The sequence below is a fragment of the Bos grunniens genome, chromosome 15, assembly GCF_055505025.1.
Source record: "Bos grunniens cultivar Pamir isolate PY7600 chromosome 15, Bosgru_T2T1.0, whole genome shotgun sequence".
Classification (NCBI taxonomy): domain Eukaryota; kingdom Metazoa; phylum Chordata; class Mammalia; order Artiodactyla; family Bovidae; genus Bos; species Bos grunniens.
The window spans coordinates 80,695,390-80,710,841 of record NC_141179.1 but is presented as its reverse complement, the minus strand read 5'-3'; the positions used below and the strand labels follow the sequence as shown (position 1 = coordinate 80,710,841).

The 15,452-nt window shown below is 37.1% G+C and overlaps 1 pseudogene; it reads left to right on the top strand.

Annotated features, from left to right (window-relative positions):
* The first annotated feature begins 8,744 nt into the window (after positions 1-8,744).
* Positions 8,745-10,219, top strand: LOC147358728 (olfactory receptor 5M3-like; annotated as a pseudogene).
* Positions 10,220-15,452: the final 5,233 nt, after the last annotated feature.

The following is a 15,452-nucleotide window of genomic DNA, read 5'->3' as shown; positions in this document are numbered from 1 at the left end:
ACCCCATGGACTGCAGCAAGCCAGGTTTCCCTGTCCTTCACCAACTCCTGGAGCTTATTCAAACTCATGTCCATTGAGCCGGTGATGCTATCTAACCATCTCATCCTCTGTCATCCACTCCTCCTCCCTCCTTCAATCTTTCCCAGCACCAGGGTCTTTTCTAAGGAGTCAGTTTTTCACATAAAGTAGCCAAAATATTAGAGCTTCAGCTTCAACATCAGTCCTTCCAAAGAATATTCAGGGTTTATTTGCTTTCAGATTGACTGGATTGATCTCTTTGCAGTCCAAGAGATTCTCAGGATCTTCTCCAACACCACAGTTCAAAAGCATCAATTCTTCACCACTCAGCTTTCTTTCCAATCCAACTCTCACATCCATACATGACTACTGGAAAGACCATAGCTTTGGCTAGATGGATTTTGTTGGCAAAGTAATGCCTCTGTTTTTTAATATGCTGTCCAGGCTAGTCATAACTTTTCTTCCAAAGAACAAGCGTCTTTTAATTTCATGGGTGTAGTCACCATCTGCAGTGATTTTGGAGCCCTCTCCCCCCAAAATAAAGTATCTCTCTGTTTCCATTGCTTCCCCATCTATTTCTGTGAAGTTATGGGACCAGATGCCATGATCTCAGTTTTCTGAATGCTGAGTTTTAAGCCAACTTTTTCAGTCTCCTCTTTAATTTTCATCAAGAAGCTCTTTAGTTCTTCTCTTTCTGCCATAAGGGTGATGTCATCATCTTGAGGATATTGTTATTTCTCCCAGAAATCTTGATTCCAGATTGTCCTTCATCCAGCCTGGCACTTCACAAGATGTACTCTGCATTGAAATTAAATAAGCAGGGTGACAATATACAGCTTTGATGGACTTCTTTCCCAATTTGGAACCATTCTGTTGTTCCAAGTCCATTTCTAACAGTGGCAGACTTTATTGTTTTGGGCTCCAAAATCACTGCAGATGGTGAGTGTAGCCACGAAATTAGAAGATGCTTTACTCCTTGGAAGAAAGGTTATCACCAATCTAGACCCCATATTAAAAAGCAGAGACATTACTTTGCCAACAAAGGTCCATCTAGTCAAGTATATGGTTTTTCCAGTTGTCATGTATGAATGTGAGAGTTGGACTATAAAGAAAGCTGACTAAAGTTGGACTATAAAGAAAGCATCACTATGAACAAAGCTAGTGGAGGTGATGGAATTCTAGTTAAGCTGTTTCAAAACCTGAAAGATGATGCTGTGAAAGTGCTGCACTCAATATGCCAGCAAATTTGGAAAACTCAGCAGTGGCCACAGGACTGGAAAAGATCAGTTTTCATTCCAATCCCAGAAGAAAGGCAATGCCAAGAAATGCTCAAACTACCACACAATTGCACTCATCTCACATGCTAGTAGAGTAATGCTAAAAATTCTCCAAGCCAGGCTTCAGCAATTCGTGAACTGTGAACTTCCAGATGTTCAAGCTGGTTTTAGAAAAGACAGAGGAACCAGAGATCAAATTGCCAACATCCTCTGGATCATCGAAAAAAGCAAGAGAGTTCCAGAAAAACATCTATTTCTGCTTTATTGACTATGCCAAAGCCTTTGACTGTGTGGATCACATTAAACTCGAAAATTCTGAAAGAGATGGGAATACCAGACCACCTGACCTGCCTCTTGAGACACCCATATGCAGGTCAGGCAGCAACAGTTAGAACTGGACATGGAACAACAGACTGGTTCCAAATAGGAAAAGGAGTACATCAAGGCTGTATATTGTCACCCTACTTATTTAACTTATATGCAGAGTACATCATAAGAAACACTGGGCTGGAAAAAGCACAAGCTGGAACCAAGATTGCCAGAAGAAATATCAATAACCTCAGATATTGCAGATAACACCACCCTTATGGCAGAAAGTGAAGAGGAACTAAAAAGCCTCTTGATGAAGGTGAAAGAGGAGAGTGGAAAAGTTGGCTTAAAGCTCAACATTCAGAAAACTAAGGTCATGGCATCTGGTCCCATCACTTCATGGGAAATAGATGGGGAAACAGTGTCAGACTTTATTTTTTGGGGCTCCAAAATCACTGCAGATGGTGACTGCAGCCATGAAATTGAAAGATGCTTACTCCTTGGAAGGAAAGTTATGACCAACCTAGATGGCATATTCAAAAGCAGAGACATTACTTTGCTAACAAAGGTTAATCTAGTCAAGGCTATGGTTTTTCCAGTAGTCATGTATGGATTTGAGAGTTGGACTGTGAAGAAAGCTGAGTGCCAAAGAATTGATGGTTTTGAACTGTGTTGTTGGAGAAGACTCTTTAGAGTCCCTTGGACTGCAAGGAGATCCAACCAGTCCATTCTAAAGGAGATCAGTCCTGGGTGTTCTTTGGAAGGAATGATGCTGAAGCTGAAACTCCAGTACTTTGGCCACCTCATGCGAAGAGTTGAATCATTGGAAAAGACTCTGATGCTGGGAGGGATTGGAAGCAGGAGGAGAAGGGGACAGCAGAGGATGAGATGCCATCACCGACTTGAGGGATGTGAGTTTGAGTGAACTCCGGGAGTTGGTGATGGACAGGGAGGCCTGGCGTGCTGTGATTCATGGAGTTGCAAAGAGTTGGACATGACTGAGTGACTGAACTGAACTGCACTGAACACATTTATCCTTATTGCTGTCCTGAGAATGCACTCAGCAGAAGGAAGAAAACCTTCTCTACATGTGGACCCCACTTGACAGCGGTCCCCATATTTTATGGAAATCTTTTCTTCGTGTGTCTCAGAAGTCCAACTGAAGAGTCTGTAGAACAGGGGGAAATGGTGGCTACGTTTTACATCACACTAATTCCTAAATGTTGTACTCTATGATTTTTAGTCTCAGCAACAAAGATGAAGGAGCAGAACAGCTTTAACTAAATAAAATGGAAAGTTAAAGTATATGATGAGACCCATGGTTCAATAGAAGGGGTAGACAGTTATCATTTCTGTTGGGTAATTTTGAGGAAATTTGTCATTTATGTTTTCCATGAATAGATGAAGATTATGTATAATTGAAAATGTAATAATAGTGTAAACATAAAATAAGCACATTTGAAACAAGAGTCTCTGGGTCTATGAAATCTAAATTTAGTAGGTGTGACTGGAAAAAATTTTATGTAAAATATTTGCAATTTTTATAAATTCACTGTTTTTTTTTAATTTTATTTTTTAACTTTACAATATTTTATTGGTTTTGCCATATATCAACATGAATCCTCCACAGGTATACACATGTTCCCTGTTTAGATTCTGATTTTAGAGAAAGTGTAATAGTCTTTTCTTGCACCTAAAATAGATATTGGTTTGGGATATCTGTTATTTTTAGGTGCTTAAATTGACTGTTTTTCCACTGTATCTCATTGTTACAATTGTAGATAACATCCCTGATTGTGGAATATTTTATTCAAAATATGCTACAAGCCTCATTCAATAGTATTAATCAATGCAGCTGTATCCTAGATGAGTCTGGATTTTTCAAATGTTTACTAATAATTAAATAAACCTCATTTATATGTAAGCATATTTTACTTATATGGTTTCTATTTAAGGCCCATTTGTGTCTTACCTTTAATGACCATCAGAAGGTAATATAATCTCACTGTTGATTTGGAGTTTGGAATGTGTTTCTGTAAATATATTTCAACAACTTATCTTTAGACAATTTTTGGAAAATAGAAAAATATATTTACTCTTATTTTGTTTTATTTTTAAAAAATATTTTTGGGGTTGGTGATAGCAGAAACTAGCAGAAAACTTGCTAGTCCTAGTACATACATATGTAATGTGATTCTTTTAGATCTGATTTTAAAATGAACACATTATCAATATAGCAGATATCCTGAATTTTGTTTTTAGCAATACTGTTGCCTGGTTTTCAAAATGTTTTTTTTGAAAGATGAGAAAAATTTGAGGCACAGATAGCTGCTTGATTGTGAATGAATCTTAAACTTTCTTGTCAATATTCAAATTCTGTTCATTTTCTTTTATTTATCAATATTTTATAAGAAAATTTTAAAAATAAAGTTTTCCTCACAATGATTTCCACAAATGAAACAAAATTATCCGTCAACATTATATATGTAAGTATAAATGTTATATATGTTACACATATATAGATAGGTTATATGTGTGTTTGCACATGTGTGTGCATGTGTATGTTCCAGAGTATTCAACTTGATCAATACTTTCCAGGAATTTTGTTTAAGAATTTACCTCAGGGTTAAATTAGTTGTCACATAAAATAATCAACATTAATAACATAATCTTGTATGCTATTTTTCTCCTTCTATTTATGTGTGTAACTCTAAACTGCCTAATTTACCAACAGCAGAACTAATTTCTCTACCTAGCTGTATTCTTGCCCTAGATTATAAAACTTAATCAATTTGAAAGCCATATGATTTCAGAGGTAATTATGCAACTAGTGCAATTTTAAGTACTATGAGAAACTATATAATCATTCACATAAAAGTTATTGCATTACACACATATTTAAATATTTAATTTATATAGTTTGCAATTTAGTTTTTGCATGCAGTCTGAAGCAAGATACCAACACTAATTCTCATAGGACATTGCCATTAGTAAATTAATAGTCTCTCTAACCCTAATCATATTAAAATGCCAATAATAAGTACATAAACTTATTTATAATTATTTTGGCCTACTTCTAAGCATTTTAACCTTCAGTTGAATTAATTAATTCACTTATTTGTCCAACGAATATTAGCTGAGTGCCTGTTATGTTTGAGGCTCTGTTTTAGTTATTTGTTATCAGTGAACAAAACAGAAAAAGAAATCCTTGATCTCATGAGACTTATATTCCATTTGTGTGAAACAAGCATAAACCATCAGGAAAATACATAAATAAATCTTAGAGTATATTAGTGATGTTATAGAAAAATCTGGAAAAAATCATCTTGTAAGATAAAGGAGCAAAGGGGGATCTCTGGCTCAGATATGAGAATGAAGGTTGATTTCATTGAGAAGAGGATAATTGAACAAAAATCTCATGAAGGTGGTTTAGAGATGAGCCATGGAGGTCCTTACGGAGCAGTGTTTTAGAAGATGGAGTAACTAAGGAAAAGGCAGATGCAAGCGTTCAAGGAAAGTTTTAAGAACAAATGGAAGCCAGTGTGGCTGCAGCCCAGGGCAGTGAGAAAATTAATGGGATATGAGACCATAGGCATGATAAGGGACTAGAGGCCAAGGTCCTGTGAGCCATGAAGCACAGAACACAAGCTGGGCTTATGAATGTTGAGGAACGTCATCACCAAGTTTAGTGTGATGCAAACCCAAAGCAAAGAACGTTATTTGATCCCAGAATACTTTCAAAATAACTTGAATGGGAGAGGTGGATTTTTTGCTAATCTGTTACAAAACAAAAACTCAGTGATCAGCTTTTCCTCTAGAGATATACTTTCCCCAGGGTTATTTCTAGAAGATTCTTAATTTTTTTTTTTTAATAAAGCAATAATTTAAGGCAAACTTCTCTTGTGGATTTCCAGTTTCTTTTCTACCTGGCATCATCTCATCTCTTACACAACATTCACTTTCCCATTCTGCATCCTTCCTGGGAATACTTTGCTCTATTTAGAGGTTGGTATACAAACACATCTATCTGGAGCTGGAAGGTGAAGCTTTCATTATATATTTTATTTTATTATATTCTTCATTAATTATTCCATTTATATTATCCATGTATGGAGGTGTCTATTTGTCAGAGACAGAAATTTTATATTTAGATTTGAATATTTGATTATTAAAAGCTATTAATGAAGCTACAGTTTCCACAAGTGCATTCAGTAATAATTGCACCTTCTTATTTATTATTGGAGGAGGAAATGGCAACTCACTCCAGTATTCTTGCCTGGAGAATCCCATGGACAGAGGAATCTGGTGGGCTACCATCCATGGGGTTGCAAGAGATCTGAATATGTCTTTTCATACTCTCAAACAATGAAGTTAATACTGTTAATTAATACTTGTTACATCATCTTAAGACACAGAAAAATGAAACACAAAACAAACTAAGAGCAAAGCCTGCCTAAGTTCACAAAATAAGTCATGGGGCCAGAATTCAAAACCACTTTACAACAGAAACAGAATTCTCTAACTGGAATACTTAATGTTTCCTCTTTTCTGGTCCTGGGGGAAAATAATCTACAATTACTGGTAACTTAATTTGAAAGCCAGGGTGATACAATATGGGTAGTTTTTGTATATATTTTTGCCTGAAGAAGGTGGTGAGCAAAACCGTCTGTCTCCAAATCCTTCTCTTTTTTCCAGTCTCCATAATTCCTAAGATCAGACCTGACTGCTGCATTTTCCCTGTGAGTTCCTCAGAGCTCTCAGTTACCTGTCTAACCACCACACAGGTTTTCATCTATTTTGCCTTTGTGAGGTACTAACAACACTGATCTTTTATATCATCTTTCTGGATCATCCTTGGTACAGTTAGATGCAGTGAGATCTGACATTCCAAATAAAAATTCCTCTTCTGCTGTTTTAAAAGTAAGTGGAAAATCCTGGCACATTTTGTTAACACAATATCAACATGCTCTATTAACATATTTGTAATCTCTTTCCACATTCAGAATCTCTCCTTCATCTTTGTATTTTCTCTATCATTTATGATGGTGTCTAAAACATATCTTTCATTAATATCTCAATCTTTAAAAATCCTTTTTTTTTTTTTTTGGTTGAGGGCATTGATCTTATTCAAAAGCTAACATACTATTTTTAAAACTTTTTATTAAGTTGCATTGTTTGGGTGGTTTACAAACAGTTCTGTGTTCCATTTTTCTTGTTCTGGTTCCCTTGGACTGAGCAGGTTCACAAGCAGCTCAAAATGATACTGTGGCACATTTAGGACAAATATGGCTCTCCTTCGTATCTCAGAAGGATTGCTTCTAGAGCATCACCCTCCACCCTATCCCCCCAGGATCCCCAAATCTGCAGAAACTCAAGTCCCTTGTATACAATGGTGTCATGATTGCATAAAACCTATGCACATCCTTTCATATACTTAAAGTCACCTCTATCTCTTTCTCCTTTCTCTCATTTAAAGCTAAGTAAATGCTAGCTAGACTAAGTGTATTAGAATTCTTTCCCAAACAGTTTTGCATATTTTACGAGGTAAGTTGCATAATTATAAGAATTAGGATAAGACACAAAGATTTCTCATTATTTGATGAATAAACGCTTGTGGATTTTCCTCCATAATACTTATTAACAGAATGCAAGGCACTAGTATTTTCTCACGAAAATATTTTGTGAAGTACTGTCCTGGAGAGGTTCATATGATACAATCTGTATTTGAAAATAAATTTGTAACTATCCAAGAAGCTTTCTTAGACCACTGGATCTCCACGGAAGAGTCAATCATTCCCTGCTTTATCCCCATATTATAACACTGTAGGAATACATCATGATTTTACAAGGTTTAATTACATTACTACCACTTCTCACTAGTGACACTGATCTGGTCTTATCTTTGAATCTGCAGAACATAACAGTGGAGGGTATCTAGTAGATTATAATTACATGCTAGGTTTGTCAGAGTCCTTATCCAGGGAATACACACAATATATGAAAGTGTGTAAGTGATTTAACCCTTTATTTCAAAGATTACTGGGAACAGTTTGTCCCTTTTTAAATGAGTCCAAGTATGAGGTTAGATTAAAAACAAATTTTATCTGATATTTAGGGCTGACAGTTTATTGGATTAAATGGTTTTTCTCTATAATACTGGAAGTGAAAGTGAAGTCGCTCAGTCTTGTCTGACTCTTTGCGACCCCATGGACTGTAGCCCACCAGGCTCCTCCATCCATGGAATTTTCCAGGAAAGAGTACTGGATGCATGCATGCATGCTAAGTCATTTCAGTTGTGTCCAACTCTATGCGACCCTATGGACAGCAGCCCACCAGGCTCCTCTGTCCATGGGTTTCTCTAGGCAAGAATACTGGAGTGTGTTGCCATTTCCTTCTCCAGGGGATCTTCCTGACCCAGGGATTGAACCCAGGTCTCCCACATTGCAGGAAGACACTATACTGTCTGAGCCACCAGGGAAGCCCATAATCCTGGAGAACATGCTTATATTAAAATGGAGAAAAAGTATTATTTTTGAGTGACATTAAAAACAGAAATCTTACCCTCCATAAATATCTTAAAATGAATAATTACCAAAATGCCAGTTGAAAGCAAGGGATATTTAAGAAATAGTCTTGAGCTTCCCTGGTGGCTAAGTGGTAAAGAATCCACCTGCCAATGCAGGAGACTCCGGTTCAGCCCTGGGTTGGGAAGATCCCCTGGAGGAGGAAATGGCAATCTACTCCAGTATTTTTGCCTGCAAAGACTCTGGTGGGCTATAGTCCCTGGAGTCCTAAAGAGTCGGACACAACTGAATACACACACACATACACACTTGGACATTTGGACAATTACAATTTTTAGGAATAGCATGTTTCAATCACATTTTGTACAACTCTTATGTAAGTGGGTCAGTGTATTATATTTGTCAATGTAGACACCTTCAGGGAGCTTGTTAAACAGCAGGTGCTCAGAAAAAAATTGCTGAAAAAGACTGTCAAAATGAAGTCATAGTTATTTAATTAAAATAAAAGAGAGCATGAATAAAATGTAAATTGATAATAATCAACATCTGATTTTAAATTTATTTACTAAAACTTATCATAGAAGTTTGTATCAAATATTGACTTAGAGAAGAGAAAATGCTCAACTTCACGGATGTGACAGAGTTTATTCTTTTGGGACTAACCAGTCGGGAATGGCAAGTTCTCTCGTTCGTCATTTTCCTGCTGGTCTATGTGATCACCGTGGTGGGTAATATCGGCATGATCCTGTTAATTAAGGTCAGTCCACAACTCAGCAGCCCCATGTACTTTTTTTTGAGTCATTTGTCATTTGTTGATATGTGGTTTTCCTCCAATGTCACTCCTAAAATGCTGGAAAACCTGTTATCAGAGACAAAAACGATTTCATACGCTGGCTGTTTGGTACAGTATTTCTTTTTATTGCTCTCGTCCATGTAGAAGTTTTTATTCTTGCTGTGATGGCCTTTGATAGATACATGGCCATTGGGGACCCTTTGCTCTATGGCAGCAAAATGTCAAGGGTTGTCTGTATCTGACTGATTTCTTTCCTTTATGTGTATGGTTTTCTGATTAGTCTGGTATCAACATTATCGACCTATGGCTTGTACTTCTGTGGGAAAATTGAGATCAACCACTTCTACTGTGCAGACCCACCTCTCATCAAAATGGCCTGTGCTGGAACCTTTTTTTTTTTTTTTTTATGCCTATTCACTTTATTCATTTTATTATTTTTTTTTCTAATTTTATTTTATTTTTAAACTTTACATAATTGTATTAGTTTTGCCAAATATCAAAATGAATCCGCCACAGGTATACATGTGTTCCCCATCCTAAACCCTCCTCCCTCCTCCCTCCCCATACCATCCCTCTGGGTCGTCCCAGTGCACTAGCTCCAAGCATCCAGTATCGTGCATCGAACCTGGACTGGCAACTTGTTTCTTACATGATATTTTACATGTTTCAATGCCATTCTCCCAAATCTTCCCACCCTCTCCCTCTCCCACAGAGTCCATAAGACTGTTCTATACGTCAGTGTCTCTTTTGCTGTCTCGTACACCGGGTTATTGTTACCATCTTTCTAAATTCCATATATATGCATTAGTATACTGTATTTATGTTTTTCCTTCTGGCTTACTTCACTCTGTATAATAGGCTCCAGTTTCAAAGAATACACGATGATCACACTAGCTGGCATTGATTTCACATATTCTCTAATTGTAGTTATCCTATCTTACCTGTTCATCCTCATTGCCATTCTACGGATGAACTCAGCGGAAGGTAGGCGCAAGGCCTTTTCCACCTGTGGGTCCCATTTGACAGCTGTTGTCATATTCTACGGAACCCTTATTTTCATGTATCTCAGACGTCCCAAAGAGGAGTCTGTGGAGCAGGGGAAGATGGTGGCTGTGTTTTACACCACGGTGATCCCCATGTTGAACCCCATGATCTACAGTCTGAGGAACAGAGATGTGAAAGAGGCCATGAACAAAGTGATTGGAAGAATTTTAACAAGTCAAAATAAAGTTGTATTACATCTGTCCTCTACTATTCATTCATATGTGTCAACAGATCATTGCTCAGTACATAGCTGAAGACATTGTGCATAGAAAGAAAATCAAGAGGAAGACTAAAATTCAGAGAAAGAAGTAGATTGACCGATTCATGCTTACATAAGTAATCAAATGACTTAAATTTAGTAAATAAATTAATAGAATATGTTATTTGAGCCTAAGTTCACAGGTCTAGTCATTGAAGTGATTCACACTCAGCTAGAATGAGATGATTTTGCTTTATTTTTTTTTATTCAAAAATGCAGTGGGTGAGTTTAGGAAAGGCTTATCAATGCACCTATTAAGAGGCTAATTTGGTGTAGAAAAATAACATTTTGTTTAGTTTTCTAGGCTGAGTGTATAAAAATTGTGGCCTTGCTAATGGTTTTGAGCTTGCGTGATATTTAATGCTACTTTCAGTGTGAGACATGGATCTATTCAGAGACTTCTGCTTTGAAAACAGGAACCCTATTGTATTTCATCTTTTTTCAGTTTTTTGGTGTTCACAACACAGAGTAGAGTAAGTGTTTCTCTTTACTGATTCCTAGAACCTCTATATTCTAACTCTAAGGCCAACAGGGACCAGGCTGCACACATCTCATGGACACCAGCTAGCGTCTTCATTCTCACTGAAAAGTGGGCGGAATTAGTGAATTTCTCATACTGAAAGCACAGTTCTCCAGATTCCACTTAAAAAATTAAATCAATATTCCTGTGGATTATTTTGCCTATTTTTGACCAAATAATTATTTGAAAATTTAAAATATTTTAAAATAATATTTGCATTGAAAGAAATAAAAAATTTGTTGTCTATTTGCTATTAACAATGACATGAGATATATATATATGTGTGTGTGTGTGTGTCCATACATATAATATTAACATAATTTAGTTTGTCTCATAATTCAAGAGAAATTTTGTCATACAAGTATGAGGCAACAACTTTAAAATTTGGTTTTCTCTAAAGTTTCTATGTCCTCTAATATAAATAAATACATAATTCAAACATACTGAAATGTCATTTGTGCATTTAATTTATATACTTAATCACAAAATTAGCTGCAAAGATATCAGTATAAAATTATACTGGTGCACTATGAAAATAAACCTTCTTTGTACAAGTGGATATTTTTATTTACCTCTGGAAAAGCAGAAATGCATATGAATTCATTTCCACATAGATATAGGTACATCATGAGTGCGGAACATTTCATGCAAAGATGAGCTCAGTAAAGGACAGAAATAGTATGGACCTAACAGAAGCAGAAGGTATTAAGAAGAGATGGCAAGAATACACAGAAAAACTGTACAAAAAAGATCTTCACAACCCAGATAATCACGATGGTGTGATCACTGACCTAGAGCCAGACATCCTGGAATGTGAACTCAAGTGGGCCTTAGAAAGCATCACTATGAACAAAGTTAGTGGAGGTGATAGAATTCCAGTTGAGCTATTCCAAATCCTGAAAGATGATGCTGTAAAAATGCTGCACTCAATATGCCAGGAAATTTGGAAAAGATCAGTTTTCATTCCAATCCCTAAGAAAGGAAATGCCAAAGAATGCTCAAACTACCGCACAATTGCACTCATCTCACACGCTAGTAAAGTAATGCTCAAAATTCTCCAAGCCAGGCTTCAACAATTCATGAACTGTGAACTTCCTGATGTTCAAGCTGGTTTTAGAAAAGACAGAGGAACCAGAGATCAAATTGCCAACATCTGCTGGATCATGGAAAAAGCAAGAGAGTTCCAGAAAAACGTCTATTTCTGCTTTATTGACTCTACCAAAGCTTTGACTGTGTGGATCCCAATAAACTGTGGAAAATTCTTCAAGAGATGGGAATACCAGACCACCTGATCTGCCTCTTGAGAAATTTGTATGCAGGTCAGGAAGCAACAGTTAGAACTGGACATGGAACAACAGACTGGTTCCAAATAGGAAAAGGAGTATGTCAAGGCTGTATATTGTCACCCTGTTTATTTAACTTCTATGCAGAGTACATCATGAGAAACGCTGGACTGGAAGAAGCACAAGCTGGAATCAAGATTGCCGGGAGAAATATCAATAACCTCAGATATGCAGATGACACCACCCTTATGGCAGAAAGTGAAGAGGAACTCAAAAGCCTCTTGATGAAAGTGAAAGTGGAGAGTGAAAGAGTTGGCTTAAAGCTCAACATTCAGAAAATGAAGATTATGGCATCTGGTCCCATCACTTCATGGGAAATAGATGGGGAAACAGTGGAAACAGTGTCAGAGTTTATTTTTCTAGGCTCCAAAATCACTGCAGATGGTGACTGCAGCCATGAAATTAAAAGACACTTACTCCTTGGAAGGAAAGTTATGACCAACCTAGATAGCATATTGAAAAGCAGAGACATTACTTTGCCAACAAAGGTTCATCTAGTCAAGGCTATGGTTTTTCCTGTGGTCATGTATGGATGTGAGAGTTGGACTGTGAAGAAGGCTGAGTGCCAAAGAATTGATGCTTTTGAACTGTGTTGTTGGAGAAGACTCTTGAGAGTCCCTTGGACTGCAAGGAGATCCAACCAGTCCATTCTGAAGGAGATCAGCCCTGGGATTTCTTTGGAAAGAATGATGCTAAAGCTGAAACTCCAGTACTTTGGCCACCTCATGGGAAGAGTTGACTCATTGGAAAAGACTCTGATGCTGGGAGGGATTGGGGGCAGGAGGAGAAGGGGACGACAGAGGATGAGATGGCTGGATGGCATCACTGACTCGATGGACATGAGTCTCAGTGAACTCCGGGAGTTGGTGATGGACAGGGAGGCCTGGTGTGCTGCAATTCATGGGGTCGCAAAGAGTTGGACATGACTGAGCGACTGATCTGATCTGATTTTAAAGTTCTTTGCATACTATCGTTGCTAATTTTGATTAAATTATATTACTATTACTGTGTCTAGAGTTGGAAAACTTAAACCCCTTAAACATTTTAAGATCTTACACAGTTAATATTACTTTCTTTTTTTTAAATTTTATTTTATTTTTAAACTTTACATAATTGTATTAGTTTTGCCAAATATCAAAATGAATCCATCACAGGTCTAAGTGAGTTAAAAGTAATTTCTTTTGGCAGTAAGACCATGTGTTTATCATTTGTTGCAAACTCTCAATATATCAAATTAGTTGCTGATTATGAATACATTTTAAAATATATATTAAAGCCTTTTAATTCTATATTAGCAAATGGATTTGGATAACCTTTGTTACCTCTTTTTTTTTTTTTTTTCTTTTCAAAAATGTACCACTCTCTCTACTTTCTTTTGAGAGTTGGTTTAGTGTTACATGAAAAATGATGATGTAAAGTCAATGTTAAATAATGTTACTGATTTTGCAAATTTCAAGTTAAGTTTTGGGTAACATTGAGCCACGTCCCTGATAGCTCAGTTGGTAAAGAATCTGCCTGCAAGGCAGGAGACCCTGGTTCAATTCATGGGTCAGGATGATCCATTGGAGAAGGGATAGGCTACCAACTCCAGTATTCTTGGACTTCCGTTGAGGCTCAGCTGGTAAAGAATCAGCCCGCAATGCGGGAGACGTGGGTTCAATCCCTGGATTGGAAGATCCCCTGGTGAAGGGAAAGGCTACCCACTCCAGTATTATTGCCTGGTGAATTCCATGGACTGTATAGTCCATGGGGTTGCAAAGAGTTGGACATGACTGAGCAACTTACACTTTGAGTCACTTATTTTTGTGTGTTCATCCAGTGTATTTGTAGACTGTAGCATCTGCTCTCAAGATCTTTCTGGATCATAACTTCCATGAGTCTGGATACTTTAGCAGAACTTACAGCAATTTTGCCACTTGCTGAATATTTGAGATAGCTTTGTAAAGTAGATCTTATGGTTACATTCATTTCTACATGTATCAAACTCATTATACTTAAGCTCTCCAATATAAGTTGTATTTATCTCTCTCTGGCTCTCTCTTCCTTGTTCTCTCCTTCTCTAATACAGACAAACACACAGAAACACATACACACACATCACATTTTATTCTTTTCAAATTTACATTTTTCTTGAGAGAATGCATATTGCATTGTACAACACATGGTACAAATGTGTTGACATGAGTCACTTTCTCCATAATAACTGCAAAGAAACTCAGGAGTCCTGGGTACTTGGGCACTGAAGTTATAATCTCCAGCTCTTCTCTCACAGGTTCCTGAAACTCTATTAGCCATTTTATTTGAAAATACAAAGATAAGACTTTATTTAAAGTATTCTTAGGCTAAATAGGCTCCAAGTTTCCTGGTAGAAACCCATGTAATACTCTAATGGAAGTCCATTCCATCATCCAAAATATATAAGAATTCTTACAGATGTAACCCCCTGAAAAAATGCATCACAACCAAAATCTGAGTTCCACTGCCACCTAGGATGAACGTGTGCATTTTGGAGTGTGTGCTAGTTGAGTGGGGAAATGTGGGGTGGGATTTGTGGAGATGGATATGTGGGATATCTATTATATACTCTGGGTGTCTCTAGGTATGTGTCCCCATGTGAATGAACAGGATAGGAATATATACCTTATATATTCTCCACATGATACTCCCCACATGACCTAGGAAAACACTTTGTATTAAATGAGTATAAAGGATGCAATAAGGAGTAAGACACTGTGTCATGTCTCAGATTGTCCATAGTTTCGAAACAGACACTTACATGTGATATAATGTAATAAGAACTCTATAAGCAACAAGAACTAAATGCTAAGAAAATTCAGGGGAGGAGATTATTAATTTTATGTAGGGAACCCCAAAGAAACAGAGAAGGCTGTTTTTGCAGGAATCACATAGCTACACCTTAAGTCACCATCTTTGTGACCTGGATGTAGAATCATAAGACTCAGTGACTTGCTCTGTGGCAGTTGCCCTGCCTAGATTTCTCTATGTTAAAGGAGTGATTGTCATTCACAATGAGAACCACGTTTGTACCTTAAGACACAGAGGAATCCCATGAGGCTATTTCATGTCTTATGGAGGCTGGCCTTAAAAAAATCAAACTAAATAAAATATTTGAGGGGAAAAACAGTTAATTTGCAACTGAAAAAAAAATTCTGCGCTCTGAGGTAGGTTACTGTTTAAGATGCTAGTCCCCAGACTTCTATGGGGAGTAGACTCCTAACCCTGCGGAGCAAAAGGATTCTCTCAAGACAGCACTTTTTCTCTGAAGATCCACATACAGCACTGATTCACAAATGCTTAGTGAGCACTCTTCAATTCCAAAATATGGCTTCACTGTGAGCGTGGAG